Here is a 24,123-nt window from a genome sequence, read left to right as displayed (position 1 = left end):
ATCTTCTGTTAAGATTTCTCTGACTTATGCATTATTAGAAGTGTGTTATTTAATCTCCAAATATTTTGATATATTTAACTTGCTTTCTTTGATTTTTTAATTCTATTATAATCTAAAAGTATCTATTATTCACTTTCTATTCTTTTCAATTTTTTGAGGTTTGTCTTATAACTCAGAATACAATATTTTCACTGAAAAATGTGTTTTTTGCTGTTGTGGGTGAAGAAGTATTTTGTGTTAGTTATATCCAAATGATTCACATTACTGTTGAGTTCTTCTATATCCTAATTAATGTTCTGCCTGCTTGATATCTCCATTTCTGATAAAGGGTTTATTTAAGTTTTTGCCTATAATAGTGAATTAATCTATTTCTCCCTGCTATTCTGTCATTTGATGCCTCACATCTTATGTTCTATAACAAGGTATGTACAGACTCAATATTGTTATCTCTTATTGAAGAATAGAACACTTAATCTTTATGCAATTTTCTTAATTATCTGTGGTAATTTTCCATGTTACTAAGTCTGCTCAGTCTGAAATTAATTTTACTTCTTTTGATTAGTGTTAATATATTTTATATTTCTCCATATGTCTATTTTTTAAAATGCATGTATTTACTGTAAAGTGAGTTTCCTGTAGAAAGCTTACTTTTGGGTCTTGTTTTTAATTGACTTTGAAAATTGCTTTTAATTGGTGTAGTTAGGGTATAAAGTCACTATAAATATAGATAGATTAGTATCTATTGTATTTGTTACTATTTTCTATTCATGTCTCCTGTTCTTTGTTCATATTTTTGTTTTCCATTCTTTCTGTTAATTGTGTTTTCAATTAAACATTCCACATGACTCAATTTTTCTCTTTTCTTTTTTGACAAGTCAATTATATCTCATCACTTACTTTTTTCAGTAATTATCCTAGAGTTTTCAATATGAATCTGCCACTACTCAAGTCTGCATTCAAATAATATTATACTACTTCACAGGTAAGGTAGTGTAAGCACCTTATTATAATAAATTATGCCTAATTTCTTCCTCCCCTCCTTTGTATCATTGCTGTCATTCACTTGAATATACACAAGCATGTAAGAGTGTATATATACAAACATCTTAAATCAAATACATTGTTGCTATTATTATTTGGAACACACTATTAACAGTGAAGAAGAATAAACATTTTGATTTATCTTCAATTATTCCTTTAATAATTCTATTTATTTTCTTATGTACATTGAGGTTCCTGACTTACATAATTCTTTTTCTCTGAAAGATTTCTTTTAAAATTTAAGGCAGGTCTGTTGGCAACAAGTCTCTCCCTCCATTTTTAAAATTGTTTAGTCTGTAAACTCTTTATTTTAGCATTCACTTGTGAATGATAGCTTTGCAGGATATAGGGTCTGGATGGATGGCTAAATTACTTACTCCAGATTCAGAATGCTTGAATATTTTTTGAGGAAAAGTCAGATATAACTTTTGTCTTTTGCTTTTCCACAGGGTAATGTCTTTTTCCACTTCCTCTGCTTCTTTCAAGATTTTTGTTTTTAACTTATCTTTGATTTTTCTGCTATGTGAATATGATTATGATATTCCTACATGTAGAGTTTTTTCACATTTATTATTTTCTATGTACTCTGAGATTTCTGGATGCATGTTTTGGTGTGTGATATTAATTCAGATAATTTTCAGTTTTTACTGCTTTGAATATTTTCTCTGTTCCTTTCTTTCTTCTTCTGCATTGCATTATGCATGCTATAGCTTTTGTATGTTCTATAACCAGTTCTTGGATATTCTGTTGTACTACATTATTTTTTTCAGATTTTTTTTTTTTTTTTTTTTTTTTTTTTTGGTCTTCCCTTTTAGAAATCCCCAATGCTATATCTTTCAGCTTACAGATTTTTTTTTTTTTTTTTTTTTTTTTGCCTCTTACACGTCTTCTATATTAATGAGTTCACCAAAGGTTGTCTTCTTTTCTGTAGACATGTCTTTGATTTCTAGAATTTACTTTTCTCACATGTGATCTACTTAATTCTGTAATGCCACTATCATATTAATCATAGCTGTTTTCAATATTCAGTCTGATAATTCTAACACCCCTGCCATATTTCAGTCTGGATCTGATGCTGTAAAACATTTCAAAACATTTTTTTTTCTTTTTTTTTTTTTTCACTATTTAAAATGGCTTATAATATTTTCTTGCTATAGGGTCTTGATGTGCTGGGTAAAAAGAGCTATGGTAAATAGGAAGTTATGTTAGGTAAGTTGTGGGGTAATAGACACATGGTGGAGTTCTAGCATAAGACTTAAGTAATTGAATGAGTCTATATTTCTGGACCATGAGCTTCAAAAATGCCTCTCATTTGATTTTCTTCTCCCACTTTAGGTCAGATGCTTTGGAAAGGGATGGAGATGACATTTCCCTTCCCACATTCAACAGGTTAGATTGGACTAACCCTGAGAAGTTCTCTTTCCACAGATATATTAGGCTAAACATAGCCACAATAGTAGGTTCTAACAATCTAGTTTGTCTTCAGGGGAAACCTTGTTAACAACAGTGTTCTGTAGCACATTTCAAAGAGATTAACCTTTACCCACCCACCCCCATGCTAGAAAAATGAGAATTTTTTCACCTTTTCATGTGAGAATGCTTTATAATGCCAAGAGATAAAATGCACAAAATTTGGTGATCAATTGGGTCTCTTAACTCTCAGGTTCGCCCACACTGTGCCTCCACAGTTTGTCAATTGCAGTTTTGGTTTTCTTACTGCACCACTGCATTCCCATGGAAGTGTCTGCCTGGGAGTTTTTGCTGCAATGAACTGTATTTCTCTGTGCCTTTTTCTCCAATGTTAGGACCAGCAGTTTGCCCTGTGTTCTCCCTGTTCTGAGAGAGCTAAAAAAAGTTGCTGATTTTTTCAGGTTGTTCAAATTTTTACTTGTTATTAGGACAGAGTGCTTTTATCAAAGTTTCTAATCTGCTGGATCGGAAACCAAAAGTCACATATAAGGAGCTTTTATCAGTTCAGAAGCTACAAATTTAACAGAGCTCTAAAACAAGTTTTAATATATAGATAAGTTTGTATTGATACCCTTCCAATTCAGTGTACTTAGGAACCATGAAAATAATAAAATACATCATTTTCATCTTCATTTAGACATTAAGGTAGGAGTTATATTCTATAGTGCCAAGCCACTTGCATAAATTCATTCAAGTTTAAACCATAAGTTTCACAGTGAAAGTTCTGTATAGATTTCTGAGTGAGTTTTTGATAAAATACAAATGCATAATTTGATACATTTGGTAGACTTCACTTTGGGGGCAAATATAAAATATATTTAAAACCTTATTTTCTGCATATCACTATTATTTCTGCTCACTGATGTTTTGAACAATTTAGCTTACATGAATCAACATTTCAAGTTCACTGTTCCCTTTTCAATCTTATCTATGTGATTAATTACCACATTTTAAAGCCCAGTTACTTATATTTAATATTGATGCAATACTTTCATGTTTTAAAATATAGCTTTTAGGTCTAGCTTCTATAAGGAAGGATTAGTCAGTAAGAGATGAATGATATAACATCTAAATACTCTTTCTTGAAAATTGATCAATATTTGTCTAAAAATTTGATAATGATTAGTCCTGGAGTAATCCTTGAATCACACAAATACAGATGATTTATCCTAGATACCAAAATCACCATTTTTAAAATTATTTTTCTTTTAATGATTTAACATCTATTCAAGTTTCATTTCTATTAGAAAACCTTTGTAATTACTGCTGCTCTTATGAATTTCAAAACTAAACATACAAGAAGTAATCTTTGGATGAAAAATTTTTGATTTACTGGATTTTATTCTCTCCTGTGACACAGGAAATAAAGGAACCACAGTAAAATATGTTCTGTTTAAATACTAATCTGATATTCTCAGTGGCAAATCAACAGTGGTCATGTTAAAGGAGAGTTCTATAGGATATGTAGGTTTTCTGTTTCCAAAAATCTTGCCCCAGTATAGAATATTTCTATCAAGAGTTAAAGAAGGCATCTGTGGTAGGACTAATACCACTCCAAATACCCAGAAACTGAATGTATAACCTTATATAGCAAAAGGAATTCTGCAGATGTGATTAAATTAAGGATCTTGCAAAGTGGAGATTATCCTTAATTATAAAGTCAACTCAATACAATCATAAGAGTAATTATAAGGAAGAAAGAAAGGTGGGAATTAGTCTAAAAAGGAAGTGGTATGACAGAAACATAGGTCAGAGAGTCAGAGGGAGATGAAGATTATAAGGAACTGCACTGGAAATTAAAAGGGGCTGTGAGCCAAGGAACATAGTAGTCTCTAGAAACCAGAAAATAAAAGAAAAAAAAATTACCTACAACCTCTAGAGTTCTGTACCTTAATATTTTGACATTATCCCAGTGAAACTAATTTTTATATTTCTGACCTCAAAAATTATTAAATAATGTATGTGTTTTTTAAGCCACTGCTCCAATAAGGGGGGATTTGCTAGAAAAGTAATAAAACTACTATAATATGGAATATAATTTTTCCCAATCGTACATTGTTGTTCCATGTAATAAGTCATAAAATGAAAATCACCAAATATAAAAGAAATCACAACAAAATGCATAATTTTCTTAAAAAATCAATAATGAAGGCATAAATAATTATGTGCTTTTGAAATCAAAATTACATTGCTAATGAATTAATGAGTTAAAGGGGAAATTAAAACTAAAATACAAAATTCATTAAAACAGAATAAAATTAAAATGCATATGAATTAAAAATACAATTAAGTTGCAAAAGTAGAATTCAGGAAAAATTACTTAATTTTGTCATATATTAAAAATATCAGAAAACCTGAAAAATGTTGGGCAAAGTATTCAAATTAAGAACTTAAGGAACATCAAAGTTAAAAAGTAAAATTAAGGAAATACATACTACAAATATATAAAAAATGAAGTCTACAAGAAAAAAGCAATAAAGAGATTTCATTTCATGGTCAGCAAGAAGCCTTGTGAGAACAGTTGGCACATAGTTATAAAGATGGTTAGAAGGAAGAATTAAAATGTATATAATTTTTCCCACTTGATATTAATTTTTCTTAAATTATTGTTTCTCAAATACCAATGATTTTTATTTTCCATTTTCCAGTTTGTGTTTCCAGTTGTTACTAGTTTAATGTTTAGCTCAGTGTTATAGAGACACGGTGGACCAAATATAGATATACATGTATCTTGACGAAAAGAGAAAGATCACATCTGTATCCTCTCTGAGCAACTTCTTCCAAAGAAATATTGGTCCAAGAGCTTTGAAGATAAACATCAGAAAATGGCAAAGGACTTAAAATCAGCATACTACAGTGATGCAGCCACATCAATGATTATAGCAACTTAATTCACAAAAGATAAACTATAGAACCAACTTAGGTGTCCTTCAACAGATGAATAGATAAAGAAAATGTGGCATATATACACAATGAAATATTACTCAGCCTTAAAGAAGAATGAATTATGGTATTTGCCCGTAAGTGGATGGAGCTGGAGAACATCACCCTAAGCAAAATAAACCCATCCCCAAAAACAAAAGTTCAAGTATTTTCTTTGAAATGCAGATGCTAACTCACAATAAGGGGGTGGGGATAGGAAAGAACAGAGTTACTTTAGTTAGAGGAGTGAAGGGAGGGGAGAGGGTGTAAGGGTAGGAAGCATAGTAGAATGAATCAGACATTACTGCTCTATGTACATATGTGACTACATGACTGGTATGATTCTACATCATGTACAACCAGAGAATGAGAAGTTATACTACATTTATGTATGATGTGTCAAAGTGCATTCTACTCTCATGTAAAACTAATTAGAACAAATTTTTAAAAAATGCTTCAAATGGATCCAATAAATTATTAAATGTTTTAAAAAATGTCCTTGTGTTGGCTAATTTTGTGTGTCAACTTGTCAGGCTTGAGGGATGCCCAGATACTTGTAAACATTACTTCTGAGAGTGCTTCCAGAAGAGATTAGCATTTGAGTTCACAAACTGAATATGCATATCACCCTCTCCAATGTGAGTGGGCTGGTTATCCAAAATGTTGAAGACATGATGCAACAAAAGGAAGATAAAGAGTGAATTACTGAGCTGAGATATCAGCTCAACCTTCACCAGTTCTCAGGCCTTCACAATCAGACCAGAACTTCCAGCATCAAATCCTGACTTTAACACCCAGGCCTTGTACCTTCAACTGAATTACAAGATATACTTTCTTGCTTTTCCAAGACCCTTGGCAGATCAAAAGACTTCTCAGTTTGTACAACCTGGTTAGCCTCTTCCTAAATTATTTGCACAAATGTATGTGTTCTGTTCTTTGGAAAACCCTGTCTAACACAGTCAGGAGCAAATCAATCTCGTTTCTCAGTTTAGGTTTTCCAATACCTGTTAGAGGGTGTGTATAATGGTCAACCAAGCCTCTTAATTAAAAAGCATTTTGGATTTTTGTGGTCCTTGAACATTAATTTGATATTGAATACTCTCTGGAATTAAAAAAAAAGGAATAAAGCAGAAATAAGAAGGAAGGAAGGAAGGAAAGATGGAAGGAAGGAAGAAAAGAAGGAAGGAAGAAAGGACAATAAAGGAAAGCAAATTCCAATATGTACATCAATAGAGAAAATAGGGAGAAAAGTACACATAAACACTATTAGAGGTGAAAAATATGTGAAGTAACCAGAAAAAATATGTAACAAACCCTGTATTCAGAAAAAGGTCAAGTTGCTAGGTATGTTTATTTTAGAACAACAACAACAACAAAGAAACTTAAGTATTATAAGATTTACTATAGTATTTAATATATAATAAAATATTTTGGAGATTGTAATAAGGAAAACAAAAAAATAAAAACTCAACTTGTTTTTATCATCACTTTAAGATTTTTCCTCCAAGATGGAAAGCATATAAATATCATGTAATATATTTTTATATGGTGGACAAATATTTGCCATATTAAATTATATTTACACACATATATGTATATATTTATATTTATATATACTACACAAACATAGACACACATTACTTCATGAGTTATTTTTTTCTTCTTTTTAATACTGGGGATTGAATCCTTGGGTACTTAACCACTGAGTCTCATCTCCAGCCCTTTACATTTTTTATATTGAGACAGGATCTCATTAAGTTGCTTAGGGTCTTATTAAATTGCTGAGGCTGGCATTGAACTTGCAATTCTCCCACTTAAGACTCCAGAATTACTAGGATTACAGGCATGTACTACTGTGCTCTGATGTTCATGAGTTCTTAAATGCTAGTTTTGGATGTAGTTTATGAAGGTAGTTCACTGGTTATCCATAAAGTAAACCCAAAAGGCAAATATTTATTTTAAAACACCACATTTAAATAATTGGTTATATATACCAAAATAATATGAAATTTCATGCCTGAATTTACCAAGGCATAAAACTATAGGTATTATAGAATCCCTTTTTACTTCCTAAAATAATGTCTTTAAATCATATAAGATGTAATAGATAAATAATCAGAACAAATATCTAAATGCAGATACTTGTTTTCTGTAAAACTCTCTAACCACTTTCAGGTTGTGTATGTCATTGAAATTTTATAAAATAGAGAATTTAATATACTTTCATTTGTTATTTTTAGATATACATGACTGTAGGGTGTATTTTGACATATTATACATACATGGAGTGCAACCCATTACAATTCTGATCCCACATTCTTGTTGTTGAACATAATGTGGAGTTACACTGTTCATGTATTCATGTATGAGCATAGGAAAGTCAAATCATTCTACTGTTTTTTCCATTCCTATACCCTTCATTTCCCTTTGTCTAATCCAATGAACTTCTATGCTATACCCACTCTCATACCTTATTGTGTGTTAGAATCCACATATCAGAACATATTTGTCCTTTGGTTTTTTGGAGGACTGGCTTATTACATTTAGCATGATATTCTCCAGTTCCATTCCTTTCCTGGCAAAAGCCATAATTTCATTATTCTTTAAGGTTGAATAATATTTTATTGTGTGTATATACCACATTTTATGTGTTCATTCATCTGTTGAAGGACATCTAGGCTAGTTCCATAGCTTGGCAATTGTGAATTGAGCTGCTATAAACATTGATGTGGCTGCATCAATGTTCATTCTATAAAATGTTGCTATACTTACAATTGTGATTATGTATGTATTTCATATACAATGGCATGTTTTTATTTTGAATTTTTGGATAATGTCATTTATCTTATTCTACCAAAAAATTAATTTAAGCAATTTTTAAAATAAAAATACAAGGTATATATATTTATGAGAAATTTATTTACTTCTTTTAGGTTGTATAAAATGTCATCAGTACAGAGCTGTGTCTTAATACATAATTTCCTGCATTTTAAAAGTTAAAGCAGCCCTTAAGTCTGAGGAAAGTTTATACATATTTATTCTTTACAGTTCCACTTCTGCCTAAAAAAACCCAGTGAAAGCTGTACTTTACACAAGTTATTGCTTACTCATCTTGAGATAAATAAATTTGTTAATAAAATAAATCCATATGTGCATCATGATTTTTAAATGCTGGAAATCAAAACTACTTTTTAAATGATTATTAAACAAAAAACTAATCATTATCTTTATGAAGTATTACTCAAAAATAAATTATCATACAAATCTCAATGAATACATCTGACACATTATTTACAATTTCATCCCATTGGAAAGACCTATGCAATTTGATTATATGACAATGTTAGGAAAACAGCATAGGACTTTTACCTAAAAGAAGAGAGAGAAAAAGAGAGAGGGGGAGAGAGAGAGAGAGAGAGAGAGAGAGAGAGAGAGACAGATACAGCGACAAAGAAGATTTTTTTCTACCTCAGCCATTTCCAAAAATTTTTCTGAGCCTGATTACCAAAATCCAATTTTTTACACTCTTAGAAAATGATAAAAAGTCATTTTTCAAACTTCACTTACAAAAGTAAACAAAAGTTAAGTTTTGCAGCTTCTATTATTCACATTTAGTAGTTTAACTTCCTCTAAAAGAAATTACTCAAGATACAATTGCACAATCTCCATGAATTTTTTCAGCTGTCTGCCCTTCAACAGACAATTGACTAGCAGCTTTAAACTGGCTGGGGATTTGTCACCCACCCATAGGCACCATTCATTTTAAATAAGAGAAGTATCTCTTTGGTCTGAATTGTGCTGCTGCTTCCACAGAGATGGCATTTCCCCACATATTAGATAGATTGCTCAAGTTGTATCAAAGAGAAGCAATTCATCTGTGACAAGCCAAGATCCATAATAGAGTTAAGGCTCACACTACCTGCCTGCAATCCAATAAGAAATGTTGGGTTTATCCTTCATGGATGAGAACAAAGAAAGTAACTGACCCATGAAATGAGAAACGTAGCTGAATAACTTCTGGATGTGAAGAGATAAAAGTTGTTGACTGAGTATTACATAACTTGGAAGCACATAACAGTATGGTTCAGTGAAGGCAGTGGGATATCCAAAATGCAGAAATCTGTCAGAAAAACAAGTTGTATAATTTTATTTAAAGTTAATATACTTAAATGAAAAGGGCCATCACTAAACTTTATATAAAAATAAATTCATCCTTCACAAATTTGTTCCAATTTTTACATACAAGTGAGCCTATCTATGTCTAACATCTATCTTAACCAGAGTGACTTACATGTATTTGCTTTCCATGATGAATATATATGCAATCATTTCTAAGTGTTTATTTGTATATTTAACCATTGTCCTGAATAAAACGAATAATATAAATAAAACGAATAATATAAATAAACATCAACCAATGATGTTTTCAAAGTATCTAGGAATTACTCTACTGTTACACCTAAAAGTCTGCTGAGCCAGGGTGTGGTGACATACAGCTGTGATACCACACAGCTGAGAAAGGAGGATTGCAAGTTCAAGGTTAGCCACAGCAACATAGGAAGAACCTAAACAATTTAGTAAGATCCTATTACAAAATTTAAGAAAAGAATGGGGCTGGGAATGTAGCTCAGTGGTAAAGCACTCCTGGGTTCAATCCCCAGTTCCACCTCCCCAAAAAGAAAGAAAAAAAACGATTACTTAGAAAAACTTTATACATTACATATAGTGTTATTCTACAGTTGAGGAATCGGGAACAATTTGAAAACATTATCCAAGTCATTAAGTCAGTAACTTAAGGAGAGTTTTCAAACCTCGGGAGACTAAATACACAGTACATGATTTTAACACTCAGGTATACCTACTTTAGTTTATAATTGCTAAAGATTGATTGTTTGGCCAAACTATAGTCAGGTTTCTAAACTTTCTTCTAGGACCATCTGTATATTTTCTTAAAATTCAAATTCAGCCAAAGAATTCTTTTAAGTCATTTCACCCAGAAACACTCATTCCTCGATATCTTAATAATCCACAAATTCTGATCAGATTCCTCATCCTCCACCATCCCTGTCTGGTGATCACCTGGTCAGTTTTCAGCAAAAATCTTTTCAGGTTGGGTTATTCTTATCCCTGCCCTTTTCTCTTAATGATTTTCTATCTACTGATCTCCATAACACTTCTTGCCTTTAAGTTCCTACTATCTTGTGCCCTATTAAAATTTGAGCCCAATCTCTCTCCTCTAGTGCAAGACCCCACAATTTGTCAACATGACCATCAATTCTTGACTCAAAAATTATATATATATATATATATATATATATATATATATATACACATACACACACACACATACACATAGATATAATTTAATTTATATCCAAATAGAAATTTTAATCTATAAGATACTCCTAGAAAAATATACAGCCTTGTTCTGATAAAGCATGATTTAATTGTGTCCCTACAGAAGTCCATGTCCCAAAGATGGTAATATTGGAAGGTGGAAAACACTTCAGAGCTCTTTGAGAGGTCCTTGATTCATTGGAGGCATGCATTCATGGAGAGTACTGTGTCCTGGGGTAGGTTCCGTGACAATGCCTTGCTTTAAGTGCCTAAGTCTGACCCCAGGCCTCTCTCTCTGCTCAGTGTTCCAAATGTACGCTGTTTCTTTATGCATTCCTGCCATTGCTATTTCCATGAGGTGTTCCAGTCACAGGGCAGTCCATGCCACAGAGCTAGTGTTATTTCATTTGAATTTTGAACCTCCAGAACTGTGATCTAAATAAATCTCTTTTCTTCATAAGTGGAACTTGTTTAGTATTTTGTTATCGTAATACAAGCTAACCTAGCACAAACAAATTCTCAGTAATTGTTAGTCCAAAACAAAACAAAACAGACTGAATGATTAGATAACTAATTCTAAAAAGTGAAGATTAATTCAATTTCAATACATTTCCTGTTTGTGGATTTATTAATCTATGAAATAATTCATTCAATTTCTGCATAGGCCCAATAGTTAGTGTACCATTTATTTATTTTGAAATAGATTTTTCTCTTGCAATTTACATTAGTGAACATAGTTCAGTCATCTATTTTTCATGCTAGGGCTTCTTAAAATTTGAAATATAATCTTAAGTTTTCATATTCCATGTAACTATGTACCAGTGCCTCATTTCACTCATATGATTGTATAAAGAACAGTTCTATGAACATATTTAACGTGTCTTTTCCTGAATATATGGATATGTTATATTAGATATTTCTCTTGATATACACATAGGAATTAAATTAGTGATACAAAAGTATTTGTGTGTAATAGTAGATATTAAAAATTCTACCTTTATTATATACTCATTTATATACTTAACATTCTTTGAAGTAATTAGTACTACCATCTGCCTTTATTTCATCATTGACATTGTGGATTAGGATAGGTATCACATTGAAGGTTTAATTTAATTTTGCTTTTCATCTTGAGAATAATGAGAAACTTCTCATATTTCTATTAACTGTTTTGGAATCCTCTTCTATAAAGCATTGTTTTAAGTTTTTTTTTAATCAATTTTATAAGGTTTTTCTTCTTTTTGTACCTGATTTGAAAAAGATCTTTGGATACATTATATATGTATACTTTATCAAATATATAGATGGTGATTATCTCTCCTCTATTAGTGGTTTCTTTCTTCAAAAGAAGATCTCAATCTGAATATAGTCTAGTAATCATTTTATCCTTTAGAAATAACAATTGTGTACTATTATTATATTTCTCTACTATAATTTGTTGAAGGCAATATGCACAGATCAAGGTATATACAAAATTTGATTGCACTTTATATGACTAAAGCAGAAAAATAATTTCATAGTGATATCCAGGTTGCCTAAAAATAGTCATTCATTCTAGAACTGTTTACAATTATTAATCTCCAAGTTTTAGCTAAGTACAAAGATAAAATTTTAAAAAGTTTGAGAACATGTACCTACATATATATGTATATGTGTGTGTGCGTGTGTGTGTGTGTGTGTGTGTGTGTGTGTGTATAGAGAGGGAGAGACAGAGAGAGAGAGAAAGAGAGAGAGATAATTATACAAGCATGTAATGTAATTTGCTCCAATTCATTCCCCAGTATTTCTTCTTTCTTTCCCCTCTTTTACTAGAAGAAAGATCATTTAATCTTAATTACCTTCCAAAGGTCCTGCTTGCAAGTACTATAGCCAGATTGTTCTGTGTCCTTAATATCTCACAGTGAGCGCAGAGTAGGGATGAAATTTCAACATGAGTTTTGGTGAGGTCATTCCAGCCACAGCAATCTCATGTTCAGTTATCTTTTCCAGTTTCTTTCTCTTTTCAGGACATTTTTATGACATCAATAAAATTATAATTAAGGTATTTTTGAATTTCAACAATTTAACTTAGTATACCCACACATATGAACACACTCAATACTGTGTGTGTGTGTGTGTGTGTGTGTGGACAACATCAATACTGATGTGCTTACTTCTGAAGGGAATGTTCACTATTTCTAGAAAGCCATTAGAAGCATGTTAGGTCCCCTCTGCCACCCCCGCCCCCCAAAATACTTAAATCTTCGAACGTAATGGCATTTGTTTCAAGAGTTGTACACAATATGGCAAGATTCATCTTTCTAACAATCCATGAAATAGAAATTATTTCACTCCCATTTTATAGAAAAGAAAACAGAGATAAAGAGAGATAGAGCTGTTAATCCAAGTTCTCAAACAGCTGGTAGAGAGAGCGCCAGAAGCCGTACCCTTAAAACTGGCTCCACAGAATAAATATAACTTCCATGTTTACAGTTTTATGCATTTTATGCTATATATCCACTTCTAGAAAAACTTCAAACATTAAGTTTTATTATGAATATCAATTAATACGATATGTTTATGATATAATATTTACTGGTATCTCAAATTTAAGCATAGACAGAAAAAAAATCATGAAAATACATTAACTACAGCTGCTGCTGGGTGACAGAATTATAGTTGATTTTATTCTTTATACATTTGTGCACTTCCTGTGTCGTCTTCCCTAATAAGCATATATTATTTTATAAGAAGGAAAACAGAGATAAAAATGCTTTTATCCTTTGCTTTACGGCTTAGTTCAGTCTTACTAAAATATTAATTATCTTCTATGGCTGTGTAGAGGAAGGCAACAACCACTAGAACTTTCTATTATTTGCATTAAGTGTTTTTGTAACACTAAGAACAAAAGGCCTCATGTAAATAAGCTCTTAATAAGTGTTAGTGAAAAGAAGAATTTTGCTGCAGTAGATAATTCTGGCCAGTTGAACATCCAGTGTCACTTTTCAAGGTGATCTGAATTACATAAGCCAAACTTGCCTGATAGATGGAAACATTACAAAGATAGTGATATCCTGTTTATAAATGAATCTCATCAATCAATTAAAGAGTGTTCTGAAGTTATTTTTTGATGAATGATAATCATTTGTTTTTTAAGAAACAAATACAGCATTTGGCTTTCACGGTTTGCTTTACTGATAATCTCATTATTATTTTGCATGCAGAAACATAAAATTTGCAAGTACTTTATAATTTTTGTAAATTTTCCAGATTCTTATAAATATTCTGTAAATTATTGTGAGCTAATACTATGCTGTATGACTTCATGAATAAAACATTCTGCAGGGTAACTTAAAAGGATTAATTGTGGTGGAATTTGAGTTGACTTGTTCAAAATTAGATGCATAACGCTCATCAAATTCCAGTCAGTAGCTTTGCTCAGCATGTGTGTATTAATAATAATCTAAGGACAGTTTAATCCTTTCTTGGGAAACGTTCCACTACAACCTTAATCAAAAAATGCATACTGTATGCATTAATAAATCTATTTTAATTTTTATTAAAGTTTAAGTATTTTAAATATTGTGTTAAATTATATAGATAATTATAAGAAATAGAAATTATGGCTTTCCAATTACAACTATGGAAATTTTCAAAATGATCATGAAATTGAAAATTCAACTGAGACTATTATTAGACCTATATAGTAAATAATAACTAACGCATTCTATGTAAGTCCCCTTAAAAGATAGACAATTGTAGAATGTATTTGACATTCTTAAAGTGTCTTTCTTGAGTCAATAAAATATATTATACATTGGGCTTACATTTTTGCCTTTATGTTTTATTCTATGTCATCCTAGAAACTTACCAACATACCTGATATATCAGTGTTGTTTGTGCACATGTGCATTCCTGAGAAGACAGATATTGGTGAGTCAGGAAGACCACAAAGGACATTTTTTTCAGGTTGTCTCAGAAAGCAAAGTTTGAAATTTGACAAAAATTAAAAAGCTGCTTAACAATGGTGTGTGAAAATGCTGATTTTGTCTGGACTCACTTTTATTTGATGTTGGTGGCCAGGCAGGTCTCAAATGGTCCCACAAATACTTGAAAACACTCAGTTTAAATAACTCTATATATTCAGGCATCTCCTAGAAAGGAAGAAAAGTAAGAACTTTGTTATTTTTCTTTTCTTTTCTTTTCTTTCTTTTTTTTTCATTTCCTATAACTAATTTATAGTTTAAGTTAAAAAAGTATCAAGTATTTACTTTTTTTTTAAAGAGAGAGAGGTAGAGAGAGAGAATTTTAATATTTATTTTTTAGTTATTGGCGGGCACAACATCTTTGCTTGTATGTGGTGCTGAGGATCGAACCCGCGCCGCACGCCTGCCAGGCGAGCGCGCTACCGTTTGAGCCACATCCCCAGCCCCTCAAGTATTTACTTTGTCAGGCAGAATCTTAGGGATTGAAGGTAAACCTAGTCACAAAATATATATTAGTCTCTTACATCACTACTATACTTGGGAATTATATTTTTTTTTTTCAAAATCACAGCCCAGGTTCATATTTGCTTAATTTCCTAAAAAAAAAAAAATAATTTCTAGTGTTTATATGTAAGGATTTCAGCTGTGGAAATGTATAGGACAGTGTTCCCCTGGTGAGCAAACTCCTGGTGGGTAACAGTCACTATGTTTTATACACTTGTAATATTTTGCAATTTCTCCCAAGAACTAGTAAGATTACTAATACATGTGCAAAGCCTAGCTGCTGTGGCAATGCACTGCATGAGGAGGCTCTGGGCTAGAGTCTTAACAGCCTCAATTTTGATCTCAGGTCCTCAGTTCCTGGGAATAAAGGAAGTCTCCAGTTAGACAACCACAGTGTTTCACCAAGCACTGCTGAGCCTGAACCTGTCCACATGACAGCAACTTCAAACATGAACTTTCTTGAGAGCTCCACAAAGCTCCTCACATTTCACAGTCCAACTATAGTATGTGACTGAGAAAAAGGCTGCATAATGTTGCTAACTCTGTAACCTGCCTAATGACACAGTGAACAATAAGGTACTGCTGATGCCACTGACCTAATGTAACCTATTGATATAAATAAGGCTGACAGCTTGAACAAGGGCTTTTCTGCCTTTCTATCATTCTGTCATTCTGCTCTTCTGCTGCCTCTGCACCTTGCTTCTGTCTCCATTTGATTTTCTTACATTTATAACCTCATAAAAACTTCGCTTTTACTGAAACAGTTTAAATGCCTACAAAAAACCTTGGAAGACATATGTCCACATGTTAAGTATAATATTACTAAATTGAGAAATAATATATTTATTGATATTTTATTAAAAACTTTAACCTTTGTTTGGATTTGCATTTTATCAAATGCCTTTTAACAGTAACAAAGCTAGTGAATTTTTGAAATTATTTTGTCAGGTAATGAATACTAATTTATGCTTTCATTCTTTGCCCTAAACCCTTTTGAGTCCACTGATTTGTTCAACACATTCACCTACTAAATATTCATTAAAGGCCTATTTTCTCCTTGCTTTTGTTTTTGTTTACCTCATGTTTTAGCCTTAAAATTCAGGGATTTTTTTAAAGAAGAAAATCCTTTCAAAATATTATAATTTAAAGAATGAATTAGTTACCTATTCCTGTGTGACAAATCATTCTAAGTATTAGAACTTTAAAATAATGCCTAAAGATTTCCTGTCAGCTAGTAGATCAGATGCATTCTTTTCTCCTTCTAGCTCAGTTCTTCTTGATGTTGTCAGATAACTTTGGATCAGGGATGTGGTTCTACTGATTTTGTCTGGGCTCACGTTTATTTGGTATTGGTGGCTAGGCAGGTCTCAAATGGTTCCAGTTGGAACTGCTGGATTCTTCACATGAAGTGAGATAGCAAATTTCCCATTTTATCTGTACAGTTGTGTGAGGGAAAAAAATTACTATATATATGTGTGTGTGTGTATATATATATATATCAGACAAGTTTGTTATAATTATATATATATATAATTATAACAAACTTGTCTGAAACTCCAATTAAAAAAATACTATATATATATATGTATACACACAGACGCACACACACACACACACACACACACACACACACATATACATAGTCTGTTATGCACCTACTGACAATTCTGAAATTGTTCAAATTAAAATGTTGCTGTTAAGAAACAAACTAACAAAACAACAACAACAATAACAAAAAAAAAAACATGAAATATTTGACTTTGATCCTGTGACATTCAGTGGGTAGAAGTGGAAAAAAAATGGAGCATATAACTTAAATGAAGGCTATGAAGAAATAAAGAAAATGTTTCTAGAGGAAGGTAAATTGACAATTGTTGTTGTCTAGTAGCAAAGCAATTCAGAATACTATCACTAGTAAAATTGAGAAACAGAAACTTTTATAGAATGAGCATTTAAGTTTGACTAAAGGGATCTTCAGGTAAAATAGGAAAAATATCAGCTAATTGCTTCCTGTTGTTTCTGATAACTACCAGAAGGAGTGGAGTCTGAAGACAGTGGCCAATTTGTACTGATAATGAAAAAAAAAAAAAAAAAAAAAAAACAGGTCTTGTTAGGTTACAAAGTAGCTTCTCATTTGCAATTTCCCAGTCCCTCCTCAAGGGAAGAAAAAAATTCTTCACATTTAATTAGAGAAGCACTTAACAACAAATCTTTGGAGATATTGTAATAGAATCTCAATTAGTAATTTTTAAATAAATTAAAATCCTAGATCCTAGACTTCAGTTTTTTTAAGTACAAAAGATTAAAGTTGAAAGAAGTCTGGATGAGAAATTTTTCAAAGTCTCTTTAAGATATTTAAGACACAATTCTAGCTAGTGACTGCAGTGTCATCCTGATTATTCATTTTGTTTTTTTTTTCTCTCCTAAAGCTTCATTCATTCACTCATCGACCCTTTCAATAGACATTTATTAGGATATTCCGGTATAAAGTGGCCAGGGAAGAAAAACATGAAAAATTCAAAAGATTGCTATTATGCCTGCATTCTGAAAAATGGAGACAATCATACTATAAATGCTGAGACAGAAAATTGCATGTCTAGCTGTGCTTATAAGTGTCAGGGAAGAGCTAAATCACACATTTAAAAATGATACTGGCGAATATTCTGAAGAAGACTATGGCAAGTTAAAATACGGCATGAATTTTACCATAAAAGTCTCTTTAGCTTTGCTTCATAACCTATAAACATATAAGGTGACTTTGCTATAAATATGTTTTAAATAAAAATGTGTCCATTTTAGGTACAAAAGAAGTAATTTTACCTTGGAAATAAATGATTATCTCACATAAGAAATAACCTGTACATTCAATTTTACAATATGTAGAATAAGTAGTAAGATGCAGAAAGAAGAAAGCAGAGAACAATAACAATAATGCTAATATTTATTTTATTAGTTATATGCTAACTGTAGTTCTTATTATGCTTATATATGTAAAAATGATGATCCTCTAACTTATGTATTAGTTAGTTACTACTCTTTCCATTTTATAGATTAGGCAATGAAATTTGAGAATTCTTCTAGATGATATTCAACTATAATTTCTACTTTTTGTCTTGTGCACAATGAAAACTTATTAAAGTATTGTTTCCGAAGACAGCATAGAGACATTTGCATTCATGCACAATTGAAAAATAAGAAAAAATCAGTGAGAATGATTCTTCAAAGTCAAAGAAAGCACTTGTGAAAAAGTGTTTTGTTAAAACAGATTCCACAGACTTTTCTTTTAACTTTTGAGGGTTTGTTTGTTTTTTGTACAGAAGTGTGACCATGTGGGCATTTAGTGAATATTCCTAGTTAAATGCTTGTATAGAATAGGTCCATAATCGGACGGCTCCCCAAATGTTGAAGCATAGAGGGAAAAGTGTGAAGAAGGGAATTATTTTGTTTTGGAGGTGCTACAATCGAAGAACTTTGAAATCACCAGGCAATGATGAGTGAGAAAACCTAAAAGCAGAGACATGATCCTACCCCTTGGAACCATTTTGGCTCTTGGTACATTTCACAGTCCAGAAGAAGTAAATGAGAGGCCAAAATAATAATGGAACAAAAGTGGAAGTTCAGGAGCTGCAGGGTATGGAAATCTAAAAGAACCACCTACTCAGTGATCCATGGCTGTAATGTCTATACTTTGGAACATACCATAGGAAAGAATTAAAACATATCTCATGTGGTTCTGAATCATAGAAATGATATTACGTTATGAACCTAGATTAGTATGATTTATATTGTTAGTGATTTAAAAACACCTGAGAGAATTAAATTGTTAACTGAAGAAAGATATAAAGAATCTATAGTTGTTTTTTTTTTTCTAAAAACAACTCTAAACCATAATGCCTAGCATCCAGTAAAAGATTATGAGAACAATAATATCACAGGAAAACATGAATAGGAAGCAATAAACAATAGAAAATAATTAACAATAATTTTAGCTATTAAAATTATCAGACATACTATGAAACAATCAGACCTACTACAAAGTATGAAGTATAAGTCAATCTACAAAACTTTAGCAAAAAAATGGAAACCATAAAAAATTTGGCATTAAAAAATATTTTTAGTTGTTGATAGAAATTTTATTTTATTTATTTTTTTCATATGTGGTACTGAGAATCAAATCCTTTACCTCACACGAGTACTCTACTACTGAGCCACAGCAACAGCCCTGGCATGATTTTTAAAAATGAAAACAAGTAGAAAGAAAATACTTGTAATAAAAAAATAATAATAATAATTGAGAATTTAAGGAAAATCTAGTAATCTTCACAAAATTTTATAACACCTTTGTGCAGAGCCATGCTAACCTTTACTGTATCATTTCCATTTTAATACAAGTGAATTCAGAGAAATTACAAAAGAACAATCACAACACTAATAGAAAACCAAAAATCAAAGTAAAATCGATTTCACAGAAACAAGTGTCACTGAATGCTCATTTTTCAACAGCAACAATGAAAGTAGCACAGAAATTCAGTATCTCCATTTTTGAATTAAGAGTCAATTTAGGATTTTAGGACTAATAAATATTATTATAGAAATAACCATGAATGACATTTTCTGACTTACGGTGCAAAGTCTTTAATAAAAATTTCAATTTTATTTGTATGTATGAATGTTTTTAGATTTTTTTTAAATTGTGATTTTCAACTAAGTGGTACATTTCATTTAAGTTTTCAAGTTTTGGGAGAAATTTATTATATTATCCCTTAATCTTTTTTAATTGACTTTAATATCTATACTGAATTTTCTATTTTATTCATGATAATGATAATTTATGCTCTCTCTTTTTCTCAGTCAGTTCTGGAAAGTTTTGTCATTATAGTAATAATTCTACACTTGAAATTTTGCATTAGTGATATTCTCTATTGACGATGTTTTCTATTTCAATGCTATATCATTTTTTAAAAAAATATTGCTGTTATTCTTTTCTCTCTTTTCTTATATTTTGGGTTTAAATTTCTGTTCTTTTGCCTAATACTTTAGTTCGAAGCTTAGATCATTGATTTTTTTTTAAATTTCACTTCCTTCTAATATATGTATTCAATGCAGCAAATTTATTTCCACTGTTATTAAAAGTTATTATTAAGTACACACAAAATTCTATTATTTTGTATGAAGCTATAATATATGTCATCTCATTGACCATCAGGTGGATTCCACTGATCTGATTAGATCAGGAGATATTCCCTACCCCTTCACCTCTCTATGTGCATCCCTCCTACAGCTGTGCCCTCAGTCTAAGAGGATGAACATCCCACTCGGGAGAACTATCCTTTGATCAAGGGTATTACAGTAGTTACTTTCTTCTCCAAACAAAATTCATTTATTACATCTTCTTGTTGAAGTAAGCACTTAATGATTATAATAAAGATCTCCTTTTTGCAATGCTTACTATGTGAAACACTCCATCATCTTATTGTTGTAAACCCATGCCAGGTGATTCATATGTTAAATATCTTTCATATATTTTCTTCAGATGTATAGACCTTACCTTGTTTATTCTGCGAGTGTGATATATTTAGTTACTTTTATGTTTAATTCAGTGTCATAACTGAACTTCATTTAAGTGTTCATTCATTTAAAGTTTAATATAATTACTTATATATTTTTATTATGGACTATTATATTGTTATTTGTTATCTGTTTTTCTTGATTCTTGTATGATCAATGTAAATTTTCATTTATTTATTTTTGGGGGTATTATAATTTTTTAAAATTTTTTTCAATTCTATCTTTTATTTATTTTACTTCATTAATTGGGTTCTTGAGTATTCATTTTTTGGCATTTTATTAATATTTCTTGGGCAGTTTTGGTATCATTGCATTTAACAGATACACTAAAAGTCACAAAAAATACATTTATTTGTAACTAATTAGTTAATCATAAATTTGTTCTCTTACCATAAGAAAAAGTGCAGTCTACTATTTCTAGTCATCATACAATTTTGATTTTGTTTTTATATTTTTACTTCTAAAAATGATATATGCCATAAAATAAATTGTAATTGTTTAAAATTTAAACAGTTAATATTTTTTCATTCAAAAAACATTTACCCTAATATTTATCCTTATCAACATTATTGATTTCTTTTACACATTAAACCAATGTTCTTTTGCTTGAAAAACATGTTTCTTTTTAAATTTTTTATTTGTTTTATTTAGTTATACATGACAGTAAAGTGCATTTCTGTACTTTCATATATCATGCATAGATGTGATATAATTCCTCATATATCTGAGTGTATATGTTGTAGAATCATATTAATCATGCACTCATACAAATACATAAAATAATAAATGTCTCTTTCATTCTACAATCCTTCTTATCCCTGCATCTGTTCACCTCCCCTCCCTTCACTTCCCTCTACCTAATATAACATAATTCTATTCTTCTCTAGTGCACTCCCCCATTGTGAATTATCATCTGCATATTAAATATTCAGCATTTTTTTGGAAATTGGCTTATTTTGATTAGCAAAATACTGTCCAACTCCATCCATTTACTGGCAAATGCCTTAATTTCATTATTCTTTACAGCTGAATAATATTCTATTGACTATACATATCACATTTTCTCTCTACATTCATCTATTCATGGACACCTAGGTTGGTTCCATAGTTTAGCTATTGTGAATTGTTTGCTGTAAACATTGACATGGCTGCGTCACTGTAGTAAGCTGATTTTAAGTCCTTTGGGTATAAATCAAGGAGTAAAATAGTTGAGTCAAATGATGTTCCATTCCAAGTTTTATAAGAAATCTCCATACTGCTTTCCATAGTGACTGTACCAATTTTCAATCTCACAGGCAATGTATGAGTCTACCTTTTGCCCCACATCCTCGCTAATATTTGTTGTTGCCTGTAATCTTGATGATTGCCATTCTGACCGGAGTGAGATGAAATCTTAGTGTAGTTTTCATTAGCATTTCTCTAATTGTTAGAGATATTGAACACTTTTTCTTATATTTGTTGATCAGTTGTATTTCTTCTTCTGTGAAGTGTCTGCTTAGTTCCTTAACCCATTTCTTAATTGTGTTATTTATTTCCTGTTAAAGTTTTTTAGTTCTTTGTATATCCTAGAGTTTAATCCCTTATCTGAAGTACATGTGGTAAAGATTTTCTCCCAATCAATAGGCCCTATCCTCACATTATTAATTGTTTCCTTTCCTGAGAAGAAGCTTTTTAATTTGAATTCATCCCATTTATTTATCCTTTATATTACTTCATGCAATTTATGACTCTTGTTAAGGAAGTCAGATCCTAGACTGACATGGTGAACATTTGGGATTACTTCTTCTGTTAGGGGCTGTGTCTCTGCTGTAGTTCCTGAGCCTTTGAGACACTTTGAGTTGATTTTTTTTTTTTTTTTTTTTTTTTTTTTTTTTTTTGCAGGGTGAGAGATGGAGATTTAATTTCATTTTGCTACAAATTAATTTCCAGTTTTGCCAGCACCATTTGTTGCAGAGTCTGTCTTTTCTCCAATGTATGTTTTTGGCACCTTTGTTTAGCATGAAATAAGTGTATTTATGTGGGTTTGTCTCTGTGTCTTCTTTCTGTGCTATTGGTCTAAATGTCATTTTGGTGCCAATACCATGCCATTTTTGTTACTATAGCTCTGTAGTATAGTTTATGATTGGTATTGTGATGTCTCCTGCTTCACTTTCCTTACTAGGGATTGCTTTGTCTATTTTGGGTCTCTTATTCTTCCAAATGATTTCCATAATTGCCCTTTCTATTTCTATGGAGAATGTCATTGGGATTTTAATAGGAATTGCATTAAATCTGTATAATGCTTTTGGTAGTATGGCCATTTTGACAATATTAATTCTGCCTATACAGGAGCATGGGAGATCTTTCCATCTTCTGTGTTTTTGGGTTTTTTAAAATTTCTTTCTTTAGGGTCCTGTAGTTTCATTGTAGAGGTCTTTCATATCTTTTGTTATATATATATATATATATATATATATATATATATATATATATATATATATTCCTGCTACTTTGCTGAATTCAATTATTAGTTCTAAAAGATATCTGGTGGAATTTTTTGGATCTTCTAGATGTAGAATCGTGTCCTCATCAAATAGTGATAGTTTGAGTTCTTCTTTACCTATTTGTATTTCTTTAATTTCTTTTTCTAGTTGCTCTGGCTAGAGTTTCAAAAGTGATGTTAAATAGGAGTGGTGAAAGAGGACATCCTTGACACTTGTCCCAGTTTTTAGAGTGAATGCTTTCAAATTTTCTCCATTTAGAGTGATTCTGGCCTTGGGTTTAACATATATAGCTTTTACGATTTGGGATATGTTCCTATTATCCCTAGTTTTTCTAATGTTTTGAAATAAAAGTGTGCTGTATTTTGTCAAATACTATTTCTGCATCTATTGAGATGATCATATGATTCTTGGTTTTAAGTCTTTTTAATATGATAAGTTACATTTATTAATTTCTGTATGTTGAACAAACCCTGCTCCCTGGGATGAACCCCACTTGATCATGGTTCACTATCTTTTTAATGTGTTTTTGTATGTGATTTGCCAGAAATTTACAGAGAATTTTTGCATGTATATTCATCAGTGATATTGCCCTAAAGTTTTTTGTTTTTTTTTTTTTCTTGATGTGTCTTTGCCTGGTGTTGGTATTAGGGTGATATTAGTCTCAGAGAATGAGTTTGGAAGGGTTCCCTTCTTTTCTATTTCATTAACTACTTTGAGGAGTATTGGTGTTAATTTTTCTTTCAAAGTCTTGTAGAACTTGGCTGAGAATCTGTCTATTCCTGGGCTTTTGTTTGTTGGTAGGCTTTTTGTTTTTTGTTTTTTTTTTTTAACAA

The 24,123-nt window shown here is 31.1% G+C and overlaps 1 non-coding gene across 1 annotated transcript; it reads right to left on the bottom strand.

The window, feature by feature from the left end:
• Nucleotides 1–19,543: 19,543 nt before the first annotated feature.
• LOC143400549 (U6 spliceosomal RNA) lies at nt 19,544–19,649 on the bottom strand. The gene has a single exon (XR_013091469.1). It is a non-coding gene; the product is annotated as a U6 spliceosomal RNA (small nuclear RNA).
• Nucleotides 19,650–24,123: the final 4,474 nt, after the last annotated feature.

Source organism: Callospermophilus lateralis, chromosome 5 (assembly GCF_048772815.1).
Source record: "Callospermophilus lateralis isolate mCalLat2 chromosome 5, mCalLat2.hap1, whole genome shotgun sequence".
NCBI lineage: Eukaryota > Metazoa > Chordata > Mammalia > Rodentia > Sciuridae > Callospermophilus > Callospermophilus lateralis.
Note: the sequence above shows the minus strand (reverse complement) of the source record. Positions and strands in the feature narration are given on the sequence as shown.